The following is a 25,038-nucleotide window of genomic DNA, read 5'->3' on the forward strand; positions in this document are numbered from 1 at the left end:
GATACATAGATCTTTTTGAGTTAGTGGGGGTTTTTTTTGTTTTGTTTTGTTTTTCAGATAGATACTCAGAAGTGGAATTGCTAGATCATATGGTAACTCTATTTTTTAATTTTTTGAGACACTGTTTTCCAAAGTGGCTGCACCAATTTGCATTCCCACTAGCAGTGCATGAGCTTTGTCTTTTGTCCACATCCCACCAATACTTGTTATTTCTTATCTTTTGGATAATAGTCATTCTGACAGGTGTAAGGTAATTTCTCATTGTGGATTTGATTTGTATTTCTGTGATGATTAGTTGTGTTGAGCACCTTTTCACATGTCTGTTGGCCATCTTGTGTCTTCTTTAGAAAAATGTCTGTTTAAGTCCTCTGTCCATTTTTAAATCAGATTATTATTATTATTTTTGTTATTGAGTTGTATACATTTTAGATAGTAGCCCCTTATTGAATATATGATTTGCAAATAACTTCTGTTTTCAGTATGTTGCTTTTTCATTTTGTTGGTGGGTTCCTTTGCTGTGCAGAAGCAGCTTTGTAGTTTGATGTAGTCCCATTTGTTTGTTTTTCCTTTTGTTGCCCTTGCCTTTGGAGTTTGATCCAAAAAAAATTGCTAAGACCAATGTTAAGGAGATTACTACCTATGTTTTCTTCTAGGAAATTTATGATTTAAGTCTTATGATCAAGTCTTTTATCCATTTTGAGTTGATTTTTGTATATGGTGTAAGATAGTGGTCTGGTTTCATTCTTTTGCATGTAAGTTAGCTGTCCAGTTTTCCCATCTCCATTTATTGAAGAAGCTCTCCTCACCTCATTGTATGTTCTTGCCTCCTTTGTCATAAGTTAATTGTTTATTGGTGGGTTTTTTTCTGGGCTCTTTATTTTGTTCTGTTGATCAATGTATCTGTGTTTATGCCAACACCATACTGTATGATTAATATAGGTTTGTAGTAGAGTTTGAAATCAGGGAGGATGATACCTCCACCTTTGTTGTTCTTTCTCAAGATTGTTTTGTCTCCTCAGAGTCTTTTGTGGTTCCATACAAATTTTAGGATTATTTGTTCTAGTTTTGTGAAAAATGCCATTGGAATTTTGATAAGTATTGCACCGAATCTGTAGATTGTTTTGGGTAGAATGGACATTTAAACAATATTAATTCTTTCAATCCATATGCATGGAATATCTTTCTACTTATTTGTATCTTTTTCAATTTATCTTATTACTGTCTTAAATTTTTTTTTTTTTTTTTTTTTTTTTTTTTTTTTTTTTTTTTTTTTTTTTTAGAGAGAGAAAGGGAGAGAGAGAGAGGGAGAGAGAGAATGAGTAGGGAGTGGTAGGGAGAGAGGGAGCAAGAATCTTAAGCAGGCTCCATGCTTAGTATGGAGATTGGTGCTGGGCTCTGTCTCATGACCCTGAGATCATGACCTGAAACAAAATCAAGTCAGGTGCTTAATGGACTGAGCCACTCAGGTGCCCCTAGTGTCTTACAGTTTTCAGTGTCCAGGTCTTTCATCTTCCTGGTTAAATTTATTTGGAGGTATTTTGCTCTTTCTGATGCAATTCTCAATTAGATTGCTTTCTTGATTTCTCTTTCTGATAGTTCAGCATCAGTGTATAGAAACTAACAGGTTTCTGTATATCAATTTTGTATTCCATAACTACTGAATTTTTGTATTAGTTCTAATTGTTTTTGTTATTGTTCTTGTTTTGTTTGTTTGGTGGAGTCTTTAGAGATTTCTATGTATAATATTGTCATCTGCAAATAGTGAAAATCTTCCTTTTTGATTTCTATGCTTTTTATTTGTTTTTCTTGCCTAATTTCCATGGTGAGGACTTTTGATACTATGTTGAATAAAAGTAGGAATAGTGGGCATTTTTGTCTTGTTCCTGGTCTTACAGGAAAAGCTTTCGTGCTTTTGATCATTGAGTATTATATTAGTTGTGAGTTTGTCATAAATGGCCTTTATGATATTGAATTACATACCCACTTTGTTGAGAATTTTTGTCCTAAATGTCAAATTTTTTTAAAATGCTTTTTCTGCATTTATTGAGATAATCATATGATTTTTATCTTTAATTTTGTTAATGTGGTGTATCACATTGACTGATTTGTGAATTTTGAACCATTCTTGCATCCCTGGAATAAATCTCAATTGATCATGGTGTATGATCCTTTGAATGTGTCATTGAATTTGGTTTGCTAAACTTTTGTTGATGATTCTTGCATCTATGTTCATCAAGGGTATTGACCTGTAATTTGCTGTTTTTGTAATGTCCTTGTCTGGTTTCAGTATTAGTGTAATGCTGGCCTTGTGAAATGTGTTTGGAAACTCTCCTTCCTCATCAATTTTTTGAAAGAATTTGAGAGGGATAGGTATTAAATCTTCTTTAAATGTTCAGTAGAATTCACCAGTAAAGCCTTCTGGTCTGTGACTTTTGTTTGTTGGGAGGTTTTTGAATACTAATTCAATCTCCTTACTAATAATCAGTCTATTCACATTTTCTGTTTCCTCATTATTCAGTCTTGGAAGATTGTATATTTCTATGAGTTTATCCATTTCTTCTAGTTTGTTCAATTTGTTGGCATATACTTGTTTATAATAGTCTCTTAATGACCTTTTTCTGTGGTATCAGTTGCAAATTGCAAATTCTTTTTCATTTTTGACTTTATATGAGCTCTTTTTTTTTTCTTGTTGAGTCTAGGTAAATGTTTGTCAGTTTTGTTTATACTTTCAAAGAATCAGCTCTTAGTATTATTGATCTTTTCTATTTTTCTTTTTTAGTCTTTATTTTATTTATTTCCACTTTTATCTTTAGTATTATTCTTATTTTTTCTACTAACTTTGGGCTTCTTTTATTCTTTTTGTAATTCCTTTATATGTAAATTTAAATGGTTTATTTAAGATATCTCTTTTTTTTTTTGAGGTAGGCCTGTATTGCTATGCACTTCCCTCTTAGAACCCCTGCATCCCATAGATTTTGATATTTTGTATTTCTGTTCTCATTTGTCTCTAGTTTTTTTTTTTAATTTACCTTTGATTTCTTCTATGAATCATTATTTGTCTCAGTAAACCATGTATTTGTAGTTTTTCCCAGTTTTCTTCTCATAATTGATTTTTAGTTTTGTAGCATTTTAGTCAGAAAAAATACTTGATATGATTTCAGTATTCTTGAACTTATTGAGTCTATTTTTTTAGTGACCTAACATGTGATCTGTCCTGCAGAATATTCTGCGTCCACTTGAGAAGAATGTGTACTCTCTACTTTTGGATGGAGTGTTCTGCATATGTTAAGTCCATCTGGTCTAATGTGTCACTTAAGGCCAATATTCCCTTACTGATTTTCTATCTGGATGATCTATTCACTGATGTAAGTGGGGTGTTAAAATCCCCTACTATTATTCCATTGCTGTTAATTTCTCCCTTCAAGTCTGTTACTATTTGTTTTTCATATTTTGATGATTCTATGTTGCGTGCATATATATTTATAAATGTTATATCTTCTTGCTGGATTGATCCCTATGTCATTGTGTAGTGCCTGTCTTTGTCTTTTATTACATTCTTTGTATTAAAGTCTATTTTATTTGATATGAGTATAGCTACACTAGCTTTCTTTTCATTTTTATTTGCACCTCTTCTTTATCCGTTCATTGGTCATGAACACTTGGGCTGTTTCCATAATCTGTCTATTGTAGATAATACTGCTGTAAACATCAGGGCACACATATAACTTTGAATTAGTATTTTTGTATTCTTTGGGTAAATTCCTAGTACTGCAATTGGTGGATCGTAAAGAGGTTCTATTTTTAACTTTTTGAGGAATCTCCATACTATATTCCAGAGTGGCTGCACCAGTTTGCATTCCCACCAACAGTGTAAGAGAGTTCCTCTTTCTCTGTATCCTTGACAACTCCTGTTGTTTCTTGTATTGTTGATTTTAGTCATTCTGACAGGTGTGAGGTGATATCTCATTTTAATTTTGATTTGCATTTTTTTGATGATCAGTAATGTTGAGCATCTTTTCATGTGTCCATTGGTCATCTGTATATCTTCTTTGGAAAAATGTCTGTTCATGTTCTATTCACATTAAAATGTTTGTTTATTTTTGAGAGAGACTGATTGCATGAGCAGGGAAGGCACAGAGAGAGAGGGAGACACAGTATCTGAAACAGGCTCCAGGCTCTGAGCTGTCAGCACAGAGCCCACCGCGGGGCTCGAACACATGCACTGTGAGGTCATGACCCGAGCCGAAGTTAGATGCTTTACCAACTGAGCCACTCAAATGCCCCTATGCCCATTTTTTAATTGGACTGAATTCATACTCCATTTTTAATTGGAATGATTTTTATTCGGGTTTTGGGTGTTGAGTTGTATAAGTTCTTTATATATTTTGGATTCTAATCAGATATGTCATTTGCAAATATCTTCTCCCATTCCATAGGTTACCTTTTAGCTTTGTTGATTGTTTCCTTAACTGAGCAGAAACTTGTTATTTTGATGAAGTCCCAATAGCTTACTTTTGCTTTTGATTCCCTTACCTCAGGAGACATATCTAGTAAGAAGTTGCTATGGCCAATGTCAAAGAGGTTACTGCCTGTGTTCTCCTCTAGGATTGTATGATTTCCTTTCTCACATTTAGGTCCTTCAACCATTTTGAATTTATGTTTGTGTATGGTGTAAGAAAGTGGTTCAGTTTTATTCTTTTACATATAGGTGTCCAGTTTTCCCAACATTATTTGTTGAAGAGACTTTTTCCCATTGTATATTTTTTCCTGCTTTGCTGAAGATTAGTTGGCCATATTGTTGTGGGTCCATTTCTGGGTTTCCTATTCTGTTCCCTTAATGTATGTGTCTATTTTTGTGCCAGTATCATACTGTCTTGAGCACAATAGCTTTGTAATATAACTTGGAAGTCCAGAATTGTGATGCCTCCAGCTTTACTTTTCTTTTTCAAGGTTGCTTTGGCTAGTCAGAGTCTTTCATGGTTCCATACAAATTTTAAGATTGTTCTAGCTCTGTGAAAAATGCTGGTGGTATTTTGATAAGGACTGCATTAAATGTGTAGATTGCTTTGGGTAGTATAGATATTTTAACAGTGTTTGTTCTTCCAATTCATAAGCATGGAATATTTTCCATTTCTGTGTTATCTTCAATTTCTTTCATCAGTATTTTGTAGTTCCAGAGTATAGGTCTTTCACTTCTTTGGTTAGGTTTATTTCTAGATATCTTATTGTTTTTGGTGCAGTTTTAAATGGGATTTATTCCTTTCTGTTGCTTCATTATTGGTATATATAAATGCAGATTTCTATATTTTGATTTTGTATCCTGTGACTTTACTGAGTTTATTTATCAGTTATTACAGATTTTTGGTTGAATCTTTCAGGTTTTCTGTTTTTTTTTTTAAGTTTATTTATTTATTTGGGTGGGGAAAAGGACAGACAGAGAGAGAGGGAGAGTCCTAAGTAGGCTCTGAACTGACAGTGTGGACCCCTATGAGGGGTTTGAACTCACGAACCATGAGATCATAACCTGAGCTGAACTAAAGAGTTGGACACTTAACCAACTGAGCCACCCAGGCACCCCTCTTTCAGGTTTTCTATATATAATATGTCATCTGCAAATAACGAAAGTTTTACTTCTTCTTTGCTGATTTGGATGCTTTTTCTTTCTTTTTGTTTCCTGATTGCTGTGGCTAGGACTTCCAGAATTATGTTAAATAACAGTGGTGAGAGTGGACACTCCTGTCTTGTTCCTGACTGTAGAGGAAAATCTCTCATGTTTCCCCCATTTAGGATGACATTAGCTGTAGGTTTTTCATATATGGCTTAAAAAATTTTTTTTTTTAATCTTTGTTTATTTTTGACAGAGAGACAGAGTGTGAGCAGGGGAGTGGCAGAGAGAGAGAGGGAGACACAGAATCCGAAGCAGGCTCCAGGCTCTGAGCTGTTGGCACACAGCCTGACATGAGGCCCGAACCCAGGAACCATGAAATCATGACCTGAGCCGAAGTCGGATGCTCAACCGACTGAGCCACCCAGGTGCCCCATCATATATGGCTTTTAATATGTTGAGGTATGTTGCCCGTAACCCTACTTTGTTGAGGGTTTTTATCATGAATGAATGTTGTACTTTGTCAAATGTTTTTCTGCATCTATTGAAATGATCATATGGTTCTTATCCTTTCTTTTATTAATGTGGTATATCACATTGATTGATGTATGAATATTGAAACATCCTTGCAACTCAAGAATAAATCTCACTTGATCATGATGAATCAATTTTTTAATGTATTGTTAGATTCATTTTGCTTGTATTTTATTGAGAATTTCTGTGTCCATGTTTATCAGCGATATTGGCTTGTAGTTATCTTTGTTGGGGGAGTCTTTATCTAGGTTAGGTATCAGGGTAATGCTGGCCTCATAGAATGAGTTTGGAGGTTTTCCTTCCTTTTCCATTTTTTTGGAATAGTTTCAGAAGAATCCTTCCTTTTCTGTGTTTTGAAATAGTTTTAGAAGAATAGGTATTAAGTCTTCTCTAAATGTTTGGTAGAATTTGCCTGTGAAGCCATCTGGCCCTGAACTTTTGTTTGTTGGGAATTTTTGATTACTGATTCAATTTCTTTGATATTTATAGGTCTCTTCAAGTTCTATTTCCTCCTGTTTCAGTTTTGGTAGTTCATGTGTTTCTAGGAATTTATCCATTTCTTTTAGGTTGTCCAATTTGTTGACATATAGTTTTTCATAATATTCTCTTATAATTGTTTGTATTTCTGTGGTGTTGGTTGTTATTTCTCCTCTCTTATTTGTAATTTTTTTATTTGGGTCCTTTTTCTTTTCTTTTTGATAAGTTTGATTAGAGGTCTGTCAATTCTTTAAATTTTTTCAAAGAACCAGCTCCTGGTTTCATTGATTTGATCTTTCTTTTTCTTTTCCTTTTTTTTTTGTTAAGTTTCTATATCATTTATTTCTTCTCTCATCTTTATTATTTCCTTCATTCTGCTGGATTTAGTCATCATTTGTCATTCTTTTTCTAACTCCTTTAGGTGTAAGATTAGGTTGTTTATTTGAGATTTTTCTTGCTTCTTGAGGTGGACCTGTATTGCTCTGCACTTACCTCTTGGGACTGCTTTTGCTACATCCCAAACGCCCTGGACTGTTGTGTTTTCATTTTCATTTGTTTCCATGTATTTTTTAAATTTATTCTTTAATTTCCTGGTTGACCCATTCATTGTTTAGTAGCATGTTGTTTAACCTCCATGTATTTGTGGTCTTTCCAAATTTTTTTCTTGTGGTTGACTTCTAGCTTTAGTGTTGTGGTCAGAAAAGGTGCAGGCAATTATTTTAATATTTTTGTATTTTTGAGGCCTGTTTTGTGACCTCATATGTGATCTATTCTGGAGAATGTTCCATGTGCACTTGAAAAGAATGTGCATTCTGTTTTAGGATGGAATGTTATGAATGCATGTATGTTAAGTCCATATGGTACAGTGTGTCATTCAAAGCCATTGTTTTCTTATTTATTTTCTCTTGGGATGATCTATCCACTGTTGTAAGTGGCATGTTAAAGTCTCCTATTATTGTATTGCTATCTATTACTTCCTTAATGTTTGTTAGTAACTACTTTAAGGATTTGGCTGTTTCATGTTGGGTGCATAATTATTTACAGTTATTATATCTTCTTGTTGGATTGTCCCCATTATGATTATATAATGTCCTTCTTTGTCTCTTTTTACAGTGTATTTTAGCTACTCTAGCTTTATTTTGACATCCACTTGTGTGGTAAAATGTTTTTCCACCCTATCACTTTCAATCTGAAGGTAACTTAGGTCTAAGATGTATCTCTTGTGGGCAGTATAGATGGGTCTTGTTTTTTTTTATTCATTCTGCCATCCTATGTCTTTTGATTGGAGCATTTATTCCATTTACATTCAAAGTAATTATTGATAGATATGTATTTATTGCCATTTTATTACTTGTTTTGTCATTGTTTCTGGAGATTTTCTCTGCTCCTTTCTTGTCTTTGTCACTTTTGGTCTCTTTTTTGCACTGAAAGAGTCCCCTTTAATATATATTTTTTTCAGGGTTGGTTTGGTGATCATGAACTTCTTTAGTTTTTATTTGTCTGGGAAACTTTTTATCTCTCCTTCTATTTTGAATGATAGCCTTGCTTGATTCTTAGCTACAGATTTTTCCCATTCATCACTTTGAATGTATCATGCCACACTACATTTCTTTCTTATCTTTTATTTTACCCTTGTGATCTGATGGCTTTCTTTAGTGTTATGTATATATTCCTTTATATTTTTCTTTTGTGTATTTTTTGTGTAAGTTTTTGCTTTGAGGTTACTATGAGATTTACATATATCATTTTGTATACATAAATCATTATGTATATAGGTTATATGTATAACAGTCTATTTTAAGTTGATAGTAACTTAAATTTGAACACATTCCAAAACTCTAAATTTTTTCACCCACCCATGTTTCATGTTTTTGATGTTTATTTTTACATCTTTTTTATTTTATGTATTTCTTAATTAATTATTGTACTTTAAGTTAATTTTGCTACTTCTGTTTGTTAACCTTCTTGGTAGCTTTATAAGTGATTAATCCACTACTTTTGCTGTATATTTATCTTTCCCAGTAAGATTTTTACTTTCATTGTTTTCTTGTTATGAATTAATATCATTTAATGCTTAAAGAAATCTCTTTAATATTTCTGTAAGACTGGTTTTGTATTATGAACTCCTTTAGCTTTTGCTTATCTGGAAAATTCTCTCTCTGTCAAATCTGGATGATAAGTTTGCTGAGTAGAATATTCTTGGTTGGCAGTTTTTTTCCTTTCAGTCTCTGACTATGTCATGTTACTTAATTCTGTCTTCCAAAGTTTCTGCTGATAAATCTGCTGGTAGCCTTATGGGGTTTCCTTGTACATAACAATTTGTTTTTCTCTTGTTGCTTTTAAGATTCTCTTTTTATCTTTATCTTTTGACAATTTAATTATAATGTGTCTTGGTGTGGTTCATCTCTTTGGGTTCATTTTATTTGGGACTCTTTGGGATTCCTGAACCTGGGTGTCTATTTCCTCCCCTAACTTTGGGAAGCTTTAAGCCATTATTTCTTCAAATAAGTTTTCTGCTCATTTCTCTTTTATCCTTCCAAGGCTGTATAATGTGAATATTATTTCAGTTGGTGTTGTTCTAGAGGTCCCTTAAGTTTAAATCTTCATTTTTTTTAAATATTTTTTTTTCTTTTTGCTGTTCTGAGTGAATTCCATTGCTTTATCTTCCAGCTTCTGATTCATACTTCTACTTCATCCAGTCTATTGTTAAACCTCTCTAGTGTATTTTTCAGGTCAGTTATTGTATTCTTCAGCTCTGATTTCTGTTTGTTAATTTTTTTTCTTTTTTATGTTTCTGTCTTTTTGTTGAAGTTCTCTCTGTGCTCATCCATTCTGCTCCCAAGTTTTTGAGAATCTTTATGACTATTGGAATTTTTATCAGGTAGATTATTTATTTCTATAAAATGATGGTTTGTTTCTGAGATTGTGTCTTGCTATTTTATGTGGCATGTATTTCTGTTTCCTCATTTTGCTTAGTTCTCTGGGTTTGTTTCTATGTATTAGGCAAAACAGCCAACTCTCAATCTTCAATAAGTGGCTTCATGTAGGTGATGATTTTTCTCATTCAACCTGCCCTAGCTCCTGGTTGTCTCTGAAACCTTTGTGATTGCCTAACCTGCTTAATGTATTCTTGATATGCCTTCTTTGTTGAGGGTATGCCAAAACTTGTCAGTGATCCTAGGGAAGGAATCTTGCTTAGCACCTAGTTGCAAGCTGATTGGAAGCCAGACACTAAGGCAGTGTCTTTTAAAGTATGCAAATATAGGCATTCCTGTGGGCCTGTAAGTATAATCCCTGTTGGCCTCCATACCAGAAGATCTAGAAGTGACAGTTGCAAAACTGGAGGCTTCAGGTGAGTGTATAAGCTCCTATCTGGGAAGTCCTGGTGAACTGTAGTGAGGCCAAAGTGGTGGGCAAGGATACTTATGTTTTCTGGGCGTGTCTCCTTAGTGTCTGGGTGTGTGGGAAACCTGAAGCCTGTCCCTCAGGCTAAAGCTCCAGGCCAGGTAAGTAGGCCTTTTTTCCAGGAATACAGTGGTTGTGTTTCAGTTTGCTCTCTATGTAGTATCCTGTGGGTGATGGCCTGCCAAAGGTTGTCCTGATTTTTATAGAGCTCTGGAACACCAGTCCCCTTGGCTATCCAGGCCAGGCAATCAAGGGGTATCCCCTGTATTGATTGGATGTGTCCTCTGGCTTTAGCAAGGCAACTGGGAAGTGTAGTGGGTGAAGCATGTTTGCTGGCTTCAGAAAGACAGCTGAAACATATCTTGTCTGCATGCATGTGTAGGCTTCAGCAGTGCAGCAACAGAAAGCCTTGTCTGTGTACTAGTGCCACCTTTAGGTTTGGCGTAGAAGAATACTATGACCACTTGTGCTCACCAGTCCCAGTCAGGTAGACTGGGGAGTGTTGCAACAGCCCGTGCTCTCTGATCTTAGCAAGTGCTATGACCACTTATCCCTGCTGGTCCTAACAAGGTGGCCGGAGGGTACTATATCCAAGCTTACCTCCCTTGCACTAGCAGGCTACGTGGAGAGTGCAACAGTGGTGAATGCCAGTGCCTCCATTTGGGGGACCATCTCAGCCATTTCCCACTCCTCCAGCTGATGCCCCATATTAGCAAATACATGTCCCTCATATATAATCTAGGTGCTTTCAAACTGTTTTTTTTTTTCCACTGGGTCTTGGGGCAAGTGAGACCACATGTGAACCCTCTAAGCAGGGAATCTCAGTCTCATATAGTACTTTGGGACCCCTGGACATCGTCCTCATTGTTTTTCCAAGACAGATGTTCTGGTAGTCCATCCTTCCAGTCTAATCTTAGGGTTCATGACTCAATGTGAGGTATGAACTCCTCACTGCTCCAGAAGGGCCTGTGTGCTGAGATCCCTTAATATTGTGTGTCATCACATCAGGGGTGTTTTGTTTTGTTTTGTTTTGTTTTTACAAGACCTTGTCTTTGCCTCTTCTACCCATCTCAGTGAGGCCCTTTTATTCTTTGTTGTTAAGAGCAACTCATCTAGTTTTTAGATCTTTTTCAGAGGGAAATGATCCATACATAGTTAGAGATTTGTTATGTATGTGGGAGGAAGTTAAGTTCAGGATCTTCCTAGGCTGCCATCTTGGATGTCCCTCTCATGATGAGAACTTTTAAGATCTACTCTTTTAGCAATTTTCAAATGTACAATACAGTATTATTAACTATAGTCACCATGATGTACATTATATCCCTAGGACTAATTTATTTTATAACTGGAAGACTGGAAGTTTGTGCCTTTTGACTGCCTTCATTCATTTCCACCCCTCTTATCCCCTACCTCTGGCAACCATTGATCTGTTTTCTGTATCTAGGAGTTCATTTTGTTTTGTTTTTGCTTTTATTTTATTTTATTTATTTATTTTAGATTCTACATAAAAGTGAGATTGTATGTTATTTTTCTCTCTTTGTGTGATTTATTTCACTTAGGATAATGCCCTCAAGGTCATGTTGTGACAAATGGAAAGATTTCCTTGTACATTTTCTTTTTCTTTTTTAATGTTTTTATTTTTTTAATTTATTTTTGAGAGAGAGAGAGAGAGAGAGAGAGAGAGAGAGAGAGAGAGAGACAGAGTGCGAGTGGGCAAGGGGCAGAGAGAGAGGGGGACACTGAATCTGAAGCAGGATCCAGTCTCTGAGCTGTCAGCACAGAGCCCAATGCAGGGCTCAAACCCATGAACTGTGAGATCCTAACCTGAGCTTAAGTTGAATGCTTAACTGACTGAGCTACCCAGGCACCCCTCCTTGTACATTTTCTTGTTAAGCCTCTAAAAAAAGTCATGTGAAAAAGGCAGAGGACTCATGACTGTTCCCATTTTACATTTGGAGAACCAAGGCTCAAATACATTAAGTTGACCCAGACCACTGTGTAATCTTTACAGTTACGTTGTCGCCTGACTGTTTCAAATTTGCTCTCAGAAAAATTATGTCATTTGAGATAAACTTCTACATTCTCTCTATGCAGTGGATTATCAAGTTATATCTATTCTTCCTCATCTGTTTTTCCACCTGCCGAAATCTTTTATTCTTTAAAACTCAGAGTAGATAGTTTTTTCTAACTTGCAACCAGAAGAAATTTACCCCATTTTGAAGCTCCAATAGCATGTAATTGTCTCAGTCATTTGACCTTTGCTACATGATTCCTTCAGTGTTCTTTCTTCTGTATCTGATTTACTGACACTTCTTGGTGACAAATCAGGAAATCAAAATTATCAATCTTTATATACTTTCAAAGGCTTACCGCAATGTTTTTCCCATGGTAGTTACTTAAGAAATACTTGTTGAAATAAATGCATAAGATATTTCTCTTTTTCTTTTTATTATCTGTCACTGATTCTGTACTTTCTACCCAAATTTAATTCCAGCTACTTGTAAATGCTTCCCCTCTGCCCCATTCGAAGCAGTGACACTATGCATACTTTGTCATTTAAAAACAAGTAAACTAAAACCCAAAAGAAATCAAAACAAAATTTCTTACGGTTTTGCTTATATTAACTTCTTCTCTTGAGATTCTCTTTGAAGTTTTCTGACCTAATTCATTTTTCCCCTCCTCAACTTCTTGTATTTAACGACTCTATCTGTATAGATGTATTTCTGTTCTCTGATTTTTCTATGGACACTTACAGGACAAGTAAAAAATGATATCTGCCTTTCAAATTGATTACTCAAACTAAATGAGATGGCTGTGGAACGATGTATTATTTTTTGTGTTTTAAAATATCCCCCAACTGCCTACCGTAAGACTAGACAAATGGTAGGAACTAAAAAATAGAATAGAATAGAATAGAATAGAACAGAATAGAGAAAGAAAGAAAGAAAGAAAGAAAGAAAGAAAGAAAGAAAGAAAGAAAGAAAGAAAAAAGAAAGAAAGAAAGAAAGAAAGAAAGAAAGAAAGAAAGAAAGAAAAAGAAAGGGAGGGAGGGAGACGTGTTGAATCAAATTGATTCAGATCATTCATTTCCTGGTTAGTCAAGTTTCAAGATTACATTTTGCTACACAGATCTTCTCCTTTCTGTGTTTTTCTATCTTATGACATTGGAAAGCAGTCTTCATTCATTTTAAAAAGTATTTAACACAACAGTTTATTGCCTTTTGTTTCAGTTTCTGACCAGATTGGAACCATTTGGACTATAAATTGTGTTGTAAATCTGATATTATTAGATTTCCTATTACAAAATTACATTATCTTCATGTTCTAAACAGGTTAGATATTTCGACCATTTCTAGTTGTCTTCTGAGAGATCATAACCATATATAAGCTGAGAAATATGCTTTCTAATTCCTAACAAAAATAAAAAAATAGATTAAAAATAGAAAAGATAGACTTTTCAATGTTTTAGTATTGTCTTCACATGATAAAGTTTGACATTCAACTTTCTTATGGAAATGACACATGCTAATATTTTTAGACACAATGTTTTTATGGTCAAAAGGAAAGGATAGATTTTTGTGTAATACTCTGTTCTAATTTCCTTTCTGAGTTGATGTATTCAATGTCTTCCATACTGGTTTTCATTAAATGCTGGTGGAATAAGTACAAGATTATACAGATGAAACCTCTAATATTTGCATACATTTTCTGTTTATTCTGTTTGACTCTCTGATTTATGAGTTTATATTGCATTTGAAGGGAAAAAATATTCCAGTATTCTCCAAGTGAGATTCATGGAACATTGGTTTTCTATGAAACTGATAGATTTTACTTAAAAACAAACAAACAAAACAAAACAAGGGAGGAAAATCTATGGAAAATAGCATGAGAAATGCCAGGTTAAAATTAAACATTTTATTTTATTACAGCAGGACTTCTCAAGCTTTAATATGCTAAACTGCATTAGAACTCTCCAGTGTAGTCTGTAGTATTTCCCAATTTATTCAACTCCAGTATTATCAGGGCTCTTGACTTTAAGTTGAAGAAGCTCAACTTAAGGTGCCTTGACTTAAAAATGGAGTTGATCTGCTCATGTGACTAAAATATCCAGGGGTAGATCGGCTTCAGGTATATAGGACTATATAGAGGTGCTCCAATAAGTCATCAGAAACCAATCTCTTCATCGGCTCTCCTGTAGAGTGAATTTAATATCAAATAGGATCTCCCAGTGAGGAGACAAGGATGGCCATGGCAACTTTAGTTTTACATTCTACCATTTAGCAACCGCTGCTCAAAGACAGCAGCTTTTTACAAAATTCCAGGAAAATTACACTTGTGTAAAAGCCCTTCCAAAGAAGAATCTTTTCTGTTTTGCTTCCAGATATATTTTCAGCTGCCAGAACAGTTCCTATTTTGTAGTTGGTTCTTAATAAATTGAGTCCATTTACTTGGCGTGCACCATACTCCTGAACAAACTGGTGTAAACAGGACCATGGAATTCTCCAAACACCTGGGCTGGACAGTGTTTCCAGTTCTGGAGTTGAGGAGAAAAGAGGCTGGACCCACATGAACTGCATGAACTGAAAATAGAGGAGAAAAAAGGAAGGAAGGAAGGAAGGAAGGAAGGAAGGAAGGAAGGAAGGAAGGAAGAAGGAAGGAAGGAAGGAAGGAAGGAAGGAAGGAAGGAAGGAAGGAAGGAAGAAAGGAAGAAGGAAGGAAGAAAAAGGAGGGTGGAAGGAGGGAAGGAAAGGAAAGATGGGAGGAGGAAAGCAAGGGGAAAAAAAGGAAGGAAAATTGAAGACACTATCCAATAAAGAAATACATAATAATATAATAATGGAAATATTCTTCCTCCCCTATTTTACCAGCAATCTTCTGGATATCTACATCATACACAGATAATGCATCTTAGTTCCAGCTTTGGAGTATGATTTTATCCTACTTCTGAGCTAATACGTTACCATGCTATTACTTGATGGATGCTGGCAGAAGACATGAGACTCCTGTGTCAGAGACAAGGGCTTTAGTACTCACGGTACAGCAGGCAGCATGAGCATCATGTGTTTGCATCAATTTCACTTGCCCCACGACTCATGCAATATGGGGCAGATAGATGCCTCACATATAGTGGGTTTGCATCACACCTGGGAAATAGTAACTTGGGAGAATTCACTACTTTGATAACAAGCAGTAAGCAAGTATGTCCTTTGGGGACAAATGTTACATCATCCCTCAAGATTGCTTATTGCAAACACGACTGCTCTGTAAAGAGCAGTCATGGACTTTTATTCCCGGCACACTGAGCAAGATGTATAGAAGCAGGAGAAATACATGAAGGACTGTTTTCCAACACTTACCTTGGAAATATTACTTTAATCCCATTTCAGCCAGGTGAGAAGGTGAACAGAAAGTTTGGGAGTTGGCAGGGCTTTGTATCATTCCTGAAGTCATGTCACATAAGCAATTGCCTCGTCTGTGGAGCTATACTCTTAGTAGGAGCATAAATTCTAATTCAGGGAAAGTATGCATATGCTTTAGGGACACTGAGTCTTATGGGAAAAAAGGAGACAATATCTTTACCTTTTATGACTGCAGAGTATAATTTCTTTGGTATGAAAAAGAGGATAAATGAGATTATTTGGGTTTTCAGGGAGAACACTTAGCCATGCTTCCTTTTAATACATTTGATTTCCAATTATTAAGCCATTGCTCAGCATGCTCTGAGAAGAGTCTTCATGAAAATGAAGAGCCCACAAGGTCTTTAGTGGGCCTTGTTCTAAATCTGGCCTCTGTGGTTGTTTGGCAGTTTATCAAAAGCCACATTAATCCTTATAAATAGTGCTTGATTATCAAAAGACAGCCCACTTGTTCCAGCCTTGCAGATTGAGCCACGCTTATTATTTTTCCTGACTTCTTGTACACAGGCTGCATGATTACCAAGTGATCATGTGTAAACAAGAGGCTGTTTTGTGCCGATAAATGGATTCCCACTGTTGCACAAGCCCCTAGGAGTCTGCATTAAAAACAAGTTGAGATGCAGAACAGAACACAGCATTTATTTTAACAGCAGGCACTTATCATTGGTGACATTACCTGATACGGCTGATAATCCAAAGCATTATGACTTTGGAGCAAAATTTGGTTCATAAAGACACACAAGGAGATAAACCATGGCTACTAATAGAAATTGCAAGCAATGCTTTGAATAGAATAATCTTATCTACATTCATCATCCAGCTAGGTCTCTCCTCCCACTGAAATGAGACAAGGTAAATTCACAACCCCATTAATGCTAATAGCAGCTTCAGAAGCAAATCCCTTGTTCCTCCAGAGGAGAGGATGGCTGCCCCCTCTTGTTTAAATATGCTGTAAACCTGTGTCAGTCCAAGCTAATTGGTGGAAATCTGGAATACAGGCAATTTGAAATTAATCTTTTGAAATGGTGGCCAATACAGTTGTTGATGATAGCAGCTACTGGCTAAAAAGCAGTGACAGTTCTCCTCGGAGTGCTTATTCTGATAGGTTGGTACTAAGCCATCACTGTTCCTCGACCAGATTGTCTGCTTGTGCCCGTTTCTACTTGTGGCACCAGCCTATCAAAATACTCTTGGGAAAACTAGGGAGGAAGGCTCTGGGTAAGACACGCTGGCATGGGGTTCACTGTTTTATGATAGAATACCCCTCTAAGACGTATACATTTAACCATTTTTCGACTTTGTGAAGTTGGGCAGGTAGCTTAAGATAATCCCAATTTTAGCATCTGTAATATTAACTCTTCTGGTATTTCACTCTGTTTTTCCTGAAGGTGAAATATGATAACATAGTTACAATAATAAAGAGTAAAAATAGGTGCTTGTGGAGGCTCCTACTTGATTTTACTGCAAGATGATTGCAAGGAAGAAGCCTATGCCTGCTGGATCCAGCTTGCCTGAGGAAGAAGAAAATTACTCTGCATAATAAAGGAGAGAGGAGTTTGATATTCTCATGGAGGGATCTGAAGGGTTGAGGGAGGGGAAAGAGAAGATGAATCCAGAGGAAGAATAAGAGATGAAGCCTTCAGGACACACAGTGGTGTATCTGATATATAGCCCTTCATCTGTCCCTGTAACATCTTCAGTAAAATCTACACTCTTCATCAAGGCATTTGCATTGGTGAATTGGCTGGAAAACACAAAGTCTTGGTGCTGAGTACTGCAACCTAGTGAGCACAAGAGGATACAGGATTCTCATTGTTTATAGGATGCTAAAGTAGAAAGTTTGAGCCGAGGCACCCAGAGAGCCACGAGCCGGGAAATCCCTAGGGAGATGCCAGACCAAAATGCAGATTTTCAAAAAAACAAAAACAAAAACAGGTAGGAAGGCTCTGAAGTCGTAAGAAGGGAGTGAAAGGAAGAAGTGGAACAAAGAAAGAGGGTAAGGATATTGAAGTAATTCTTTTTGTGGAGAGGATCCTGGAGGAAAAGGTTATCCTTTGAGCCCTGCCCTATCGCATCACTCCTAAATGGGCAGAGGGGTCGTGGCTATCGCTTTACTTCAAGACCTGATGGGGAAGAGGCTCAACAGGACCAAATCAAGGAGGCTGACGTGTGTTTTCTACAGTTGGGGTATACCTTGCACGGGTGCCTGAGAAAGCCAGTGGGCCTACAGCAGTGTAGAGAGAGAGTAAGTATATTTGAGGAGTTAGAACATCTTCACTGGCACTGGAGAAAGGTGTGTGTGTGTGTGTGTGTGTGTGTGTGTGTGTGTGTGTGTGTACTTTCTGTGGCTGCAGTCTGGAGAGAGAGAGTTGGCTTGGAATTGTTTGAAAAGCTCCCCAAGGGGACATACGGGGAGAGTGAGCGGTTCCCACGTGGGAATGAGTCGAGTGGACTCAATGGCCAAAGAAGCACGGCTCAGATAATAGCTACCAGTCAAAGAAGATGCATCACCCTGGTCATGGGGACTTCAGTCAGACAGGTTCAGGATGGGGGTGCTCTAAAGGATGCCCCAGAGCACCCAGGAAACAGAGTCAGCTTTACACTTCTGCCTGGCCTACGTTGAGTGAAGCCAGTTTGGACAGCAACAGATAGCAACCAATGAAAACTTTTCTTAAATTTTTTTTAATGTTTTATTTATTTTTGACACAGAGAGAGACAGAGCATGAGCAGGGGAGGGGCAGAGAGAGAGGAAGACACAGAAAACGAAGCAGGCTCCAGGCTCTGAGCTGTCAGCCCAGAGCCCGACGCGGGGCTCGAACTCACAAACGGTGAGATCATGACCTGAGCGGAAGTCAGACGCTTAACCGACTGAGCCACCCAGGTGCCTGCCAATGAAAACTTTTCTAGTCTCACTTCTTAGGACTCTCCCTCAGCTAGTAGGATGTGCACCACCAATCTGCAAGTGGGGAGGAGTTGAGTGGAGAAAGAGAGCGTGCACAGAGGCTGGCAATACTACCCTTCCAAAGGCAGACAGCCCACTGGTGTACCAGACTTTAATGAGGGATTACTGCAGAGAGCTCTTATCTTGAACTGGGCTTATATCTTGGTGTGGATACTTTTAGGATCTGTATTGGGACTGTTGTTTTCTGGTCTAAACTGACTGAAGAATTGCACATGATTTTAGAATAAGCAGAGAAGCCATGGGGTTCTCTTTAGAATAAGCAGAGAAGCCAGTGGTTCTCAAAGCCTAATTCCTGGACCAGCATCCTCATCCTCATCACCACGTGAAAATACGTTAGAAATGAAAACCTTACACTTCCATGCCAAAACTGTCAGGGGGGCCCAGCCAGTCCTCCAGGAGATTCTGATGTGCACTAAAGTTTGAGGACCACTGGCCTAGAGGAGGAAGGCAGCTTCAGCTTTACAGGTGCCTCTTCTCTCCTGCTAATAATATATGGGATAAGGTGGAGAAATGCAATCTGCACTTCATAATATAATCGTTCGGAGGTTATTTGAGGAAATGAAGCAGTAATGTTTTGTGATAAATTTTGGCTATCAAGCCTGTTCTTCTGCTGGCACGTTTGCTTGAACTGCCCGGGCAACAAGCATCCAGGTTGGGAAGGTCTGACGACCGCATCGGCTGGGCAGGCTGTGTAGCTATGCTGAAACTGGGGCCGCAAAGTGGAGGGGGGATGCCTTTCCGTACGTGTTACACCCATTGTGCGATGTGTCACAATCAGGCACGAACAGGAGAACCACAAGCAACATCCTTGTCTGCCAAAGACGTCCGTCTGTCTTATTACGTCCATAGCGCACATGGAGCACAACTTCAGTAAAAAAACAACCTCAAGAATAGACGCTAAATACTTTTCGCAATTAAAAAACAGTAAAGACTAGCTGTTGGTAAATGTGTCAAAAAAATACAAAGAAGCGATGAACAGATTTTCAAGCCTGAACATGATGCCAAGTCCGTGTCATTTGTTAAATAAAAATACATGGTGCCTCACAAAGATATTATCAAGTGACAGGAAGTGCAATGGTTTTAGAGATGTGGAAACCATAATCCCAAGCCCTTGAAAGATGAGGTCGAGTACAATATTAAAATAATTTAGAATTCAATGTAAATTAAGATGTAAAGTTATTCAGGACAATGAAAAGTTTATTTCAAAAGCAGTAGTATTTTTAAGACTAAACAGAAAGAAGATGAAACAAACAATTGTGATATAACAAAGTTGTGCATGGTGATCTTGTTCTTCTCTAGTATATTATAGTAGCAATACCCATGAGGTTGTGTTAATAACGTCATGCTTCTGTTAATAACCTCTTGGTTATTAATTTGTTTCAGTTTTCTTTAAATAGCTGAGTTGGAAGAGGTTTATTTTATGATTAAGATGGATTTTTTTTCCCCAGAGGAACAGTATTTTTTTCTTGCCCTGTTCAGTCCATCTATGATTTGCACGTGTATGTGGGTGCATGCGTAGGGGTAGTTGAGGCAGGAATATCACTAATTAAAATTCACTTTGTAGAAAACTTCTCTGTGAAATAGGAGTGTTTTGTAAATCATTCTGTTATTTCTATTTATTATGTTCTTTCCTTCCAGCGGGGTGGTGAGCTCCATTTTTAATTTCTCATGTTATTTAGCACAGTGCAATAAATAAAGGCTCAATAAATGTTTATGTAATCGCTAGATAAACTAGGAAAAACCCGATTTTCACCAATACTGTCATCTATTTATTGAAGTCCTTCTTGTCACTCTCTCAGCAGATGGATGATTGAGTTAATTTGGGGCTAGGATAGAAACAGCCTAATATCTGAAACGGTTTCACTAGAAAACTGTTTTCTACAGTTGGGGTAATAGTATGAAGGTCATTGGGAAGCAGCCAGTTGTTAGTACTGCCCCATTTTTTTTTTTTTTTGCTACAGCAAATCCGTTTTCTTTCAGAGAAAGAAACTGAAAATTTCTAAAATGACTAAATTTTGGAAACGACTAAAATTCTCATATTAAAATTTTGAAAATAAAACAAACGTCCCATAAGAATAGTACCGAAATATGATGCTTTGAGCTGTATGACATTCCAGTGTCAAATGTGTGTCCGGTCTTTTGTCTCACATTTGAATTTATCCTGTGAGATGTTAGGCTTACAGACAGCACAACCTTGCAGATCTAGTTAACTTCTAAACTTAGTTGGCTTAACCGTTTCTGGTTCCTCATCCAGGCGAGAGGGATAATAACATCTAATGGGAATGTGGAGGAAATAAACTGTTTGAGAACTATGGTGAAGCTCTTCAGCTTCCTCAGAGGAAAGACCCTATAATCATGTCATGGCTGCTCTTCTGTAAGCTGAGGAATTGAGAGGTTGACCTAGCAACAATCTGAATAGCAAAGCAGGCTTTTTTCTTAGTGCCCGTTTTCCTGCAAAAGCATATTTTTGATTGGACTGCCGTCAAAAGCATAATTAAATGTTACGGAGACTCTCAGAACTTTAAACCATTCTCTTTTCCCTTTTTAATTTGACAACACAAACAAGTCTAATGTTTCCTTTTGCTGGCTCCAGATGTCCATTGTGAATGTAAATGATGAGCCAGTAGAGTCGATGCTTCCACAGAACCAATAGTCGGAGTAAAAATGAATCGTTGCACATCCTGCAGGTGCCTCTGCTGAGGGAATCTTTTCACTCTGAGGACATTTAACAGATAGAATATACAGCTGGTCAAAGAAAGCCTTTAGGCTATTTCAAAGTTTCTATACAAAATAAAATGCTTCATAAAGTTTGCTTGAAAGTGGAATTTTAGAAAATATGGTTATCTCCACTCTTTCATTTTTCTTCCAATAATTCCAGGCTCTTTGCAAGCTGAAAATATTATTTTTAAGAATCAGATAAACTCCAATATTTGGAATTCTGATAGAAAAACCTTCCATTTGGTGGGTAATTTGGATGTTGTATTCAAGTTAACAACAACAAAAACGCAGTGATTTTTGTCTATTGCCAATAATCGCTGCTTACAGCTTGATTATTTTGAGATTCTCAAGATCTCTTACAGCCATACATTTGTGCCAACGCCTTTCAAATGTCACCTAATGAGAACCATTTATGTAGATGGCATTGATATCTGACTAGGGAGAGAGCTGTTCACATACTTAGCATTTGAACTAGAATTTGCCTTCTGATTTTCTCAATCAAGGTCTGCATTTTGGGAAGACTGTCGCTGAGTCTAAATCGTGTACTGAAGTACTTATGACCGCAGAATTTGGAACTGGAAAAAGTATCTTGATAGTTTTGTCTCCCCTCCTTTTCCTCAGAAGCCCTAAGTGATTATACGGTCTATGTCTGTGGGCTCTCCCTGTGATGACTCAACTGGATTCCTCTTCCCTCAAAGATCTCAGAATTCTAAAATAATTCTCTTTCTTTCTAACTCTGGCTAAAACACCAATTCTTTCAGCACAGCTGACCACAGCAAGAGGAAAGCAAACAGATGGAGTTAATGCACGTTAAGAGGAGAAAGTCTGCTAGCCTCGATGGAGGTATTTGCTTTGTAAAAGAGGTTGCTTGAGAAGCTAAATTTCTCTCTAATTTGCAGAGCCTAGGAAATGAAGTAAAGAATTTCAACCGTGAGGAAGAGAGTTGGGTGTTTGCATTTTTCAGAATTTGGACCATAGTAGATCAGAAGAGCTGACCAGAAAAAAAAAAAAAAAAAAAAGAACTACAATTGAATGATTAACACATTTAAGGACAAAGGTCTCAATTACAGATTGGTTTACTCCTGAAAGTATTGAAAAGAACAGTCGCAGAGGTGCATCTTGGCAAGGTCTTTCCTAGCATAGTTCAGAAAAAAAGAGTTGTTTGTATATAACAGAATTTTTAGGAATCTGTACTGGCAAGAAGATCCTGTATTAAAACAGATCTAATTTACATGAAATATTTGATTATCTAACTCCATTCTGTTTCCATGCTTTCTGAGTGAACCTCTGGTTACTGTTTCATTCCTAGGTGGTTCTGCCTATAGAGAAGGAATGCTCTGGTCACATAGCTTCAAAGAACTCTAGACCAATTACAGTCATTTTTCACGTAAGTCAGGGTAGGGTCAGGGAAACAGAACCACTATGATGTTTTTAGAGAGACTGCATTTTATGCAATTGTGGGAGATGGTTAAGGAGTCTTTATCTGTAAGGCTGTTACCTTTGCATCTTTTCTGGAGCTTAAAGCCTGTAGGACATGGAGTCAAGAAAAGATGTGAAGAGAAGGAGAGCAAGGAAAAACGGGAAACCATTGGCTCAAGCCGGAGTCCACGAAGACGGACTAGAACATGGTTCTCTTACTGCCTCCAGCTTTGATGGTGGGGGTGGAAGAAACTGATGCCTTATGTCACAGAGCAAAACACATACTTGGGCCAGGAGACAGAGAGTCTGTGCCCCCTGTCAACCGAGGATCAGCTGAAGTATCAAGGAGTCTATGATGGAATAGCACCTGGTGCCCCTGAATCACCCTGAAGGTGAAAGCCATGTGGCTGCTGCTTCACATCAGCCATCCAGAACTTGTGCAAAAAGCTTCTTTGGACCAATGTGGGAAGGAATTATAGGAAATGTAGTTCCAGCTTAGCTAAATCACTAAGGTCAAATCCATTACACAGAATAATAACACATTGACGTTTGGGTTTTATATATCCTCTTCATAAACCCGTTAATAAGAATGTGGTCCTGAGAGATGGATCTATCCTTGATGTTCTGACAAGATATGGGGACTGGCTGAGGGCTGGAACCTGGGGAGAAATTTACCCCACAAAGCTAATGAGTGACATTCTGTGAGGCCTCTTTTTAGACAGCCTACTTCAATCCCTGGGGCAGTGCTGGGGCAGTCTCTCATCATTTTCTTACTGGTTGCCTGGTAATGCTCTTTTTTATTTTTGAATTTCTACACCTGGAATGTCTCAAATTCCCACCTCAGACGTTACCGTGGGCAGTGATTTTTCTTTGGTGTCCAGAGACAGAAGATGAAAATAACGGTTTTCTGTCACCACAGTATCAAAAGAGCTCTTTCACTGTCTGTTTTTACACTTCTTTTTCTGTCAAACTGCTTTATTAACCAAAATATCCAAATGTTACAGATAGAGCTATAGGTGTACTTTTCTGGCTATGTCAACATGCATTATCGTGTTAGCTTCTCACCATATCCTCACAGTCCTGTGTGAATAAATTGGTTCTATCTTCTCAGCATCTACTTGGTGCTATTGTGGTTAAATTCAGATTTAACCTAAATGTAGTAAGTTAAGCTTGATGTACAGGTGCATATTACATCCCAGTTAGTGATTCCAAGTAGGGCATGAGGTCCAGTTGGGGAGGAAATAAAATATACAAATCCATCAGCACTCTTTGAAAGACCTCTATTCCAGAAGTAGAATATTTAAGAAAAAGATGAGTAACAGTTTATTCATCTAGAAATTCCCCCCCATTCTCCAGCCTTTATCATCTAGTGGTTTCTAGTAACTGATTGCAAGTGAAAATGTTAGCATGAAAATACTTGTAAAGCAGCTGACTTTTGAAAGGGTGAGTTGTATCAACTGGGAGTTATTTTTCTCCTCATGGGCAACTGTTTTGGCCCATAGGTGTCCAAAAGTTCAGAAGCCATGTTATCTTGTCAAATGTAGTCTCTTTCAGCATTACCTACCACCTCTGGTGTTGGGATACCAGACCGTCAGTGACATCGCATGAAGCATGTAAGCCCGGGAGGTAACTTGAACCTGGAATCAGAGTAGGTGCTGGTGAGAACCAGGTGACACATCTAAGGTAAAGGGGTCAGGGAATGAGCAGGCTGGAAGGTAGAACTAACCATGGAGAGAGGACTGCTAGGTGGGACAAGGATGCAAGGAGTCAAAGATGGCTTTTGCTCTGGACTAAGCTTTTGCCTTGGTCAGGAGAAGCTAAAACTTCTGGTTTAACTCCAAACTTCTCCTTGGTGGTGAGACCTGGGTCTGTGGGTGGAGTTAAGTGGGAGGTTTTCAGGTGAAATGAGGTGGAGAGTGGGGTTGAAAGGACAGCTGTCGATAGGGGACTACTCACAGTCACTCCGACTTCTGGAAAGAGGAATTCGAACGACACAGTGTAAATCAGACCACAACCAAATCAGGTAGAGGTGCTCTCATTTTTTCCCCAGTTTTTGTGTAGGAAGTGACTGTCTCTTTAAGAATCCCCCGCCCCTTTCCGCCTAGCTTCAGGTTTCTGGGATTTGGCAGCAAGACAGTCAAATCACAGAGAGTGAGATTTGGGGGAGAGGAAATAATTGAAAAGCTTGCTTGCTTCTCAGGCAATAAATTATGTCCTGGGATAGATGCCAGGGTGGTTTTGGAGGGGCCAATACATACTGACCTCTGAAAAAAATGGATTTATTATCGAGCAGCCTTTGTATGAAATCTTAACTAATGAGGGGCATGTCAAAGCCCCGCTGGTTAGGCAGCTCCTGTACGTGGTTGCAACAAGCTTGGGAGGTTGGATTCCGCTGACATCCGTCTGGCAGAGGCACTGCTGTTTGGAACCTCCTGCTAATCAGAAGTTTGTCCGGACCATTTCTCCTTTGGTAGATCATCCTCCACTGAATTGTAATGCAG

General features: G+C 37.6%; 1 long non-coding RNA gene across 1 annotated transcript; it reads right to left on the reverse strand.

The window, feature by feature from the left end:
* Positions 1 to 20,639: 20,639 nt before the first annotated feature.
* LOC123379924 lies at positions 20,640 to 24,671 on the reverse strand. The gene is made up of 3 exons (XR_006584977.1): positions 24,494 to 24,671; positions 24,102 to 24,174; positions 20,640 to 21,115 (listed from the first exon to the last, which is right to left on the reverse strand). It is a non-coding gene; the product is annotated as an uncharacterized LOC123379924 (long non-coding RNA).
* Positions 24,672 to 25,038: the final 367 nt, after the last annotated feature.

This window comes from Felis catus, chromosome C2, assembly GCF_018350175.1.
Source record: "Felis catus isolate Fca126 chromosome C2, F.catus_Fca126_mat1.0, whole genome shotgun sequence".
Classification (NCBI taxonomy): domain Eukaryota; kingdom Metazoa; phylum Chordata; class Mammalia; order Carnivora; family Felidae; genus Felis; species Felis catus.